Raw genomic sequence first — 8,665 nt, 5'->3', positions numbered from 1 at the left:
CAATGATATTCGCTAGTTAATAGTTAAGATATAAGTATTGTGCTAGTTTTATTAAAATATGTTGTTTATTTAAAAATCTTTATATTATGTGATATTGCAAACTCGGACTTTGTTGTCTTTTAGTTGGTACAAAGGTTTTTTCTGACATACATATGTGATTTAATTGTTTTTTTATATCTATTTATTACTCGGTAGAAAGAAAATTTGTGAATAAATAATGTTCTAAATTGTAGATTTTGAATTTATTTTTATAACCCTTAAAACTATGCTAATTTTCACTTACGATATATCATGCGCCATCATTGACTTAAGATATAGCAGTTATTGCTTAGTAGTAAAAGGTTTGGCCTACCTTTCGGGGGACTGGGTTCGATTTCCGGCACGTACCTCTAACTTTTCAGAGTTATGTGAGTTTATCTAAATCTTTGCTATTAAATGTTACTTGCTTATACTGTCAAGGAAAACTACCCCTGAGAGTTCCTTGTAATGTTCTCAAAAGCATGTGAAGTCTACCAATCGGCGCTTGGCCAGATTGAACTGCCTTAACCTTTGAATTTTCAGAGACCTGTGCCGTGTAGTGGCCGGTAATGAGTTGATGATATTCACTCAAGGCTGCACCTCCACGACCATGTCGGTATAACACGATGATTAACTCGCCGTTACCCAATAGAGGCAATATCCACACTGCGAATGAATTTTAAACATTATTTCAGTGCACTAAAAAGTATAGATATTTGAATGTCCCTTTTATGACTGTCATCTAACCGATTATAGTCGTAAAAATGTAATAGGCCCGTTTTGACATTTGTGCAAGATCATAGAATGTAACTTGGAACGAAACTGAAAGAAACAATAAAATAAAAATCAATTACATACGGTGTTTTAAAAAATACGTAATTTTTTTTGGGACGTTAATTAATATGAAAGAATATATCGCGAGTATTCTTTTTGCGCTTACTTTATAGTAGCATGCAATTTATAATTGTTGCGAAACGTTCCGAAAACAGTTACGTTCTCAGTCTTTTTTTTTATACTAGAGCTGTAACCATTTTTTTACTGAATATCGAAAATAAATTTTGTGTAGTAATCTTTACTGCATAGAATGAGCTTGGTTCTCAAAATGGGTTCTAAATAAAGAGCCTGAGTTGATGTATCTGACCAAACGGCACATGACTGAAGCGTCCCCGCGCGCACTGCGCAGTTTTTCGTTCCTCATCTTGTAAAGTTGACTGTGCGCTCGTTTAAGTTTTATATATATTGTTTACTATTACATTAACTATGGCTCTTCTATTTTGGACATTAATTTAAACACAGTGATTTGACTCGATTTTTGTGTTTGTTGTTATATAGTACTAACTCTGTTTCAACATGTTGAAAAGTGGATGTATAATCAACAGCTAGTCACGCGTATTGGTTGTGAAGTTAAAGGAATACTTTGAACGAACGAACACTACAATACATAATAATATCAATCAAGTACTGATACAAACTTGAATTGATTTATCGTGAGTCCCGAGTCTTATGGTTCCATAACTAGTTACGTCGCGATGACAAATGTCAAAACGGGCCTATTACTTTTTTACGACTATAGTCGTTTGAAACGAAGCCGTTCAAGCCAATTTAAAGTTAAAGGATTAAAATGCATGTTTATTCCGAATTTTCTCACTTTTGTCACGGCTAGTTATCATCCTACCGACAAAGATTTAGCGTTCCGGTATGATGTCACGTAGTTACCGATCAGGGGTATGGTTTAAATTTAACTGCCATACTTCCTAACAGGTTAGCCGGCTGCCATCATGGACGGCATTATCTTACCACCTGGTGGTATTTGCAGTGTGAGATTGCAGTCAAGGTTTTTTGTGTAACAAAACAAAAAATATATATACTTGCACAGACATACCTGGCAACAAGTATTAATCAAAACAGCTGACTGGTTTGACGCTAGTAACAAATATAATCACGCAGTCAGTCTGATTATAATATGAAAATATAAGCAAACAATTTAGGTTAAAATTTAATGTCTCCATTCCCGTCGCATACATTTTTTGAGACATACATAAAAATTTGCAAAATAAACAGCCGGATAGTCGGCACTTCTTGTCCAATAGTTGCCGACTACGCTCGTGGTTGGATAGTCAGCTTTAACGACTAGTCGTTTATTCACTGTTTCAAAAATCACGTAGTCACACACAGTCAAGGGCTAACTTGTAGTGAAATAAAAAAAATACGACGACAACATGACAACATAATTATCACGTGGCACGCATGTTGGCCCTAATGGTGAAATCATGAGCCGCTCGCATAGTGGTCCCAAAAGATTATAGTCAAGACGTAGATTTTTAAGGAACAATAAATACACATTCGAAGGTATTAATTATTTATTTAGTCAACATATAGTGTTACAGGTGGTTATATAACAATGCATCAAGTTGCGCGGCGTCTGTAGGTAGGTACATCGCTGCGCTGGACCCTGATTCAAATCGTGAACATGCGAGTAACGCACTTCATAATAAACCCAAAGGCTACCTTCTTATCAGAGATTTAGGAAGAATGCGTAGCGAAGTTTTGAAAACCACGGGGAGCCGAAACGTACGTACATTATTGAAACACAAGTGCCTTGCAAAGAGTATCAAAACATGTCGGCGGAGCCCCTCAACCCCGAAAACCCTTTTAATGATATAGTAGCTACAGAATATAATTAATACAGTATATTTTAGGTTATAATTTACAATAGTAGTCTTTAACTTTTTGCACAACAGCTCATAACGAATTGTGCGCAGAAAATTTCAGGAGTTTTAAATTTTGAACATCGCGACTACAAGTTGAAATATGACTTCACAGACTATGACAGTACGAATTAAAACCAACCTGCGACACTACACTGGCCGGATTAAGACTGGCCACGCAGACGCTGCTGGCACCACTTATCAAAACTCGCGTGGCATTCCAATGACCATTCCATTCGCGAGATCAGTCGGATAGCTTAATTATAATGCTTTATTTAATGAACAAACTGCAAACAAACCTCAATACTATCAAATCAAAATATATATATAGTATTGAGAGATTATAAAAAACCAAAACAGCACTTTGAGTGTGACGCATGTTAAAATATAACTAACCAGCCCTATATTGGTGAGAAAAAGCAGCATCGTTTAACACCATAACTTAGCGTCCCTTAAAGTTTAGCTCCTTTGCAAATCTTTGATAGGAAATTACCCTTAAAGTTAGACGTCAATAATGCATACCGGACAAGTTCTCGATTTGAATATCTTTAGGCCCAGATTCCTTATGACATCAGTCTCGCTCACTACAGGAATTTGTGACGTCAAAGTTTTCGTATGGATGGGTGTAAATTTTGACACAACATTCACATCACAAAATTCATTTCACGACTCATGTCATACAGAATGTTAGCCCAGGGTCCTTTCCTTAATGTAAGTTTTCAAGTGTATTTAGATGGAGTTGGCGAAAATCTGTTATTTTAAAATTTCCATACATTCTTGCGCTCACATGTATTATTATTTAATAACATGCTCATCGGGCAGAGCATTTTATTTTTACGCAACGTAAATTCATACGTAAAAACTAGTAATGAGACACAGTTTCCAATCTTTGGAGATGGACCCAATTTTTTTCTTTTTCATCTGGCTTTACACAGATTAGCCAATTAATAGATATGTAATAGATATAAATTAATGGTGGTATATGTTAATAGATGGGTAGAACTTTTAACATTGCATTCGGTATTTTAGCCAATAGTGGAAAAATGTGAGCCACTCACTAAGCATTGGTTTCACACTCACTGTCATTCTATAATCTTGTAAACCTACACTAAAGTCTCTTACTTAACTATTAAATAGAAAACATAGTTTATTATAAAAATAGCTTTGCGTCTTTTTTTTACAATCTATTTTAAATGCTACCGATATAACAATACAATACATGCACAGGCTTATTGGTGTTTCAGTGTGATAGGTACATCGATATAGAAGGTAATGACGGTTTACAACGAACACGTGAGGTCGGGCTTCTTTACGTTAAAGGGTTAAGGATAAAAGAGCGCATCTAGCCTGCCTCCGATATAGCAGAGTCCGTAACCAATCACAACGCTTGCTTATAACAGGCCGTCTAGTGATTGGTCGAAAATTTGCACGCCACGACGAAACCGTTTTGCGCGCCTTCATTTTGGAATTTATACTAAATTTTTACTTACTTGTTTAATAATCTTGCCGCTACTTTATTGTGTAAAGTTTGTTTTAAAAATACGAAAGTAATAATTTTCTTTAAACATAATAGACATAAATGAAATAAAAAGTGTTTTTGTTTATTTATGTTTAAATTTTAATGCTATATAAAAAAAACATTTGCGAATGACAGGTTAATATTGTTTGCAGACATGTAGGAAAAACTTCTTTCTTCATCTAGTCTTAATTCGTTACTTTGACAGTTCATGTATGGATGCCAAAATTTACGTCACAAAATTAAAAACCCGGCCCCAGAAGGTATAAAAAAAAAGATGTTTCCCTAGACAGACAGACATAATTAAACTAGCAACCTTTACATATTGTTTCTTGTTGAGAAAAGCAAAAAAATAATGAATTTGTTTTGGTTTAATTTATATTTACGGATCGTAACATTGCTTTCTCATTTCTTATACGAACCAACAAAGATCCGGATACCTTTACGATTTACATTTTCCTCAACCACCTATATAATAGATGTCTATATTAAACAAGAGAATCTAATTCTACTATTAAATCTGTCAAATCACCTTTAATTGTGCTTGAGAAATAAATAATATGCATGCATATGTCGTCCTTTAGAAATAACACGTTGTAAAAAAAACCTCTTATTATATGAAATACGCTTATTAATAATATAACATTAAACATTAGTTACTTAATTTAAACAAGTGGTTTACTAACAGTGAAAGTTATTGCTTTATAGAAAATTATCATATTTTCGCTTGTGAGGGTTAGGCTAAAACTGCGAAATAATTCCACGCGTTAGTCTATCTCCATTCTTCATATAAACATATACAGGGCGAATTTTGAATTAAGTTACATGCATTTATGTCGGATTTAAAAAAACGCGCGGCAATTTTTCGCAGTGTGTAAGTACCCTAACTTACTACAGCTAAGTATACAAGTTACATCAAAACCTAAGGCAGTTACGCGGTATTTTATAATTTACATCACATACAAAAACTCGATAGAATAAACAATGACATTAATTTATAACTTACTCACTAGCATATAATGCACCAAATTGGTTTAAATATAAAAATAATCTCTCTTTTACGAGAGAATAGGCTTATGTGCAGTATGTCATTTTACAGAATTAGGAACGTACAGACACCGTGAAAGTTTTATATTTTACGACTTTAGTAGGGTTTCTGAAAACAGGCGGTTAGCCACTTCACCGAATTTAGCAGTTAACAGTAATTATTTTACTTCTAATATTCTAATAAGTCCACCAATCCGCACTGGGCCAGCGTGACTGCCTCAACCCCCTCTCATTATGGGAGGAGACCCGCAGGGTATTTCGTATCTCGCGACAAGCATGCGACATGCGTAAATCTTGTCACTCTGTCAATCACTGCTGTCAAACCGCAAACGTCACTTTTGTTTATTCAATTCAATTCTTGTTTATGGCTTTTGTCTGTGCCAACTGGGCACAACGTACTTCGCCAATGTCTTGTAGATGGAGAAGGCACTTTTGTTTATTAATTGGATGGAAAAGTGGCGTTTGACAGACGCGCGGGGAATTTTCTCTGTTTTGGACACAATGCATGCATGGCGGAATGTGGGTTCTGTACATTCTTAATTCAGTGGGTCATTTGTTAAACTGATGATTATGTTAGTGAGAAACGAACTTGTTGCATACAAGCCTGCTTACCTATATAGGGGTGCATTTTCATTAACTGATAACTCGTAGGGGCGTGCACTTCATATATGCACAAAAGCACTGCCTAACTTACAATTTCATTCATTAACCACCAGGTGAGATTGAAGTTAAGAGCTAACTTGCTGTGGCATAAAAAATCTAAGTAATATCGAATTTCTGACTGTTAATTTATTTAAATTTCGTCTATCTAATATCTCCTGCAGCTTAAATAAGTATCGGATAATGAAAATGCGACCTTACTTTTCGATCATGTTATATACATACGGTTACAAACAAACAAAATGATATTAGATACACTTTGAGAAAGTTTTTAACACTTTAGTTGTTTTAACTGTCAATGTTAGACTTTATTATTTTATGCACTTCAATTACTAATATTAGGATTTTAAAAAAAAATTACTTACTTTCATAATAATTATAATTCGAAATAACCAAATTTTTACCATTTTTAGAATTCATCTTATTATGGTACGTCTTTGTCCGTCACAAGAGGTTAACACTAATTCTATCGACTGTAAATTGGAATGGTCGTAGATATGTAATGTTTGTTAAACTTGTTTGCAGCTGTACGAAAATAAAAATTATAAGTTATATATTTCTTTTATTACAAAAAGGGCAAACATGGGTTTACCAGATTAAGTAAAATATCATATAAAAATAATTAAGTTGAACAAGCATTACTTATCCACCATTTTTTTCATTATTAATTTCGGATTATTGCACCGGTTTACCGGTTTTATTGTAAAATAGTATAATCGGTTTCTTGTAAAATATTTCTTATGCATTTATTTTATTTTAAATCCTGTTATTAATTACAATGCGTACCTAACTATTAACTATTTACATTACACTGCCATTTTCGTTATATTTTAGAATCACCTTTGATAACTTCAGTCGATTATTAGTGGAATTACTATATACACAAATATACATCAAATAATTTACAAAATTAGAAAGTATTTTTTTTGAAATTGTAATTGTAATATTAAAATATTAATGTTATAAAGAAGGGTATAATAATAATAAATGTTACTAACTTAAACATTGAAACGTAATTAATTTAAACTTGCAAAATTAAATAAGTTGGACCAAAATATATTAAACTGGCGATTTTTACACGCGGTTCTACAATGCGTTTATATTAAGAAACGAAAAAAGTAATTGCCATGAAGTGTTATAAATATTAATAAAAACTAAACTCCGTCGATATACGGAATTTTAAGTGAAATTCAAATATTTCTCGGAACCGTTTTAACTTTGCCGATTTTTAAAACAAAAGATAACCATTTGAAATATTGTTAACAATTTATAAAAAACTAAACGATAATCAATATTTAAATTGCGTTTAAGTTTCTTACCGTTTTCGCGAACGTTGATTTAATATGTGGGTTTACTGATGCCCCAAATTAATGGTCAAATGAATCGGAGAACTTCAGACGACAAATTAAATTGCATAATGTGATCTTTTTCCTACTCTTTGTAGATAAAGGATAGCACTACTAAATTCAATCTGATATGTAAAGATTTTGGAAAAGATTTAATATAAAATTAAGCGTGAATAAAACAATTGTTTTTATTCATTTACTTTTTAAATATACAAAAAAGGTATGATGCATACAAAACTAATGATTTATATGATCACTAAAGTTGCTACAGTCTACGGTTGATCCAAAAATGGTGAAGACGATCCAAAGTGTTAATAATGATCAATAAACTTGAAATAATATATTATTGAAGAAAAAAAGGCTACTTTCTTTGACCTAGACAACATAGGAGAGTTCAACAAGCTCCTAGTTTCACATAAAGCGGATCTGGCATTTAGCTTATCATAAAAAGAGCAAAATTCTCTCTAGCTATTTTTTATTTTACGTTAATCGTGAGCTGGCGCTTATTCAGTGCAAAAGTCGCATAAAGGTCTCTGACACCATGTCAGAGAATAACTGAGAACATTATTTCCTTTATTCCCACTATAAGTTAGCCCTTGACTGAAATCTCACTTGGTGGTAAGCGATGATGCAGTCTAAGATGGTAGCGGGCTAACCTGTTAGGGAGTATGGTAGCTATATACCTAATCGGTTTCTACGCGACATCGCACCGGAACACTAAATCCCTTAACGGCACGTCTCTGTCGGTAGGGTGGTAACCAGCCACGGCCAAAGAGTCCCACCAGACCAGAGAAAATTCAAAAAATAATAAATTCCCAAATTGCTTCTGCCGAGAATCGAACCCCGGACCTCCTACTTAAATTCACAGCGCTCAAAATTGCGCCAAGAAGTTCGTCGTATTAAAACAGTTTCTTATGATTCTGTCACTTTATATGGAGGGGCACATGTCTTATATGTGACTAGCGGACCCCAGCGCCATCTGTCGGGCTGATTTGTGAATCTAAACCAACCAGGGTGCCACCCAAACGCATACCAAAAAAATCATTCAAATCGGTCCAACCGTTTAGGAGGAGTTCAGTGACATACACACGCACACAAGAAATATATATATATGATTTACATGAAGCCATTTTGTAAATTACACATAAGACATTGCGTATGGCCGCGCGACAAAATCATTAGTTTGTACACAGTCTTAGACGTGTTGTCAGGTGCGTCGGATAAAAGCTTTGACTAAACAAACATTAATCGAGCTAAAATTGTATAACCTAACGAACTATAGCCATACTCATGCAGTCCTAGTATCTATTTGAAACTCGCAATCACTATAAGTACACTTGGTATATTTTAATGGTTAAATATGCGCGATC

The sequence above is a fragment of the Pararge aegeria genome, chromosome 4 (assembly GCF_905163445.1).
Source record: "Pararge aegeria chromosome 4, ilParAegt1.1, whole genome shotgun sequence".
Lineage (NCBI taxonomy): Eukaryota > Metazoa > Arthropoda > Insecta > Lepidoptera > Nymphalidae > Pararge > Pararge aegeria.
The sequence above is the reverse complement of the archived record's forward strand: the minus strand, read 5'-3'. Positions refer to the sequence as shown.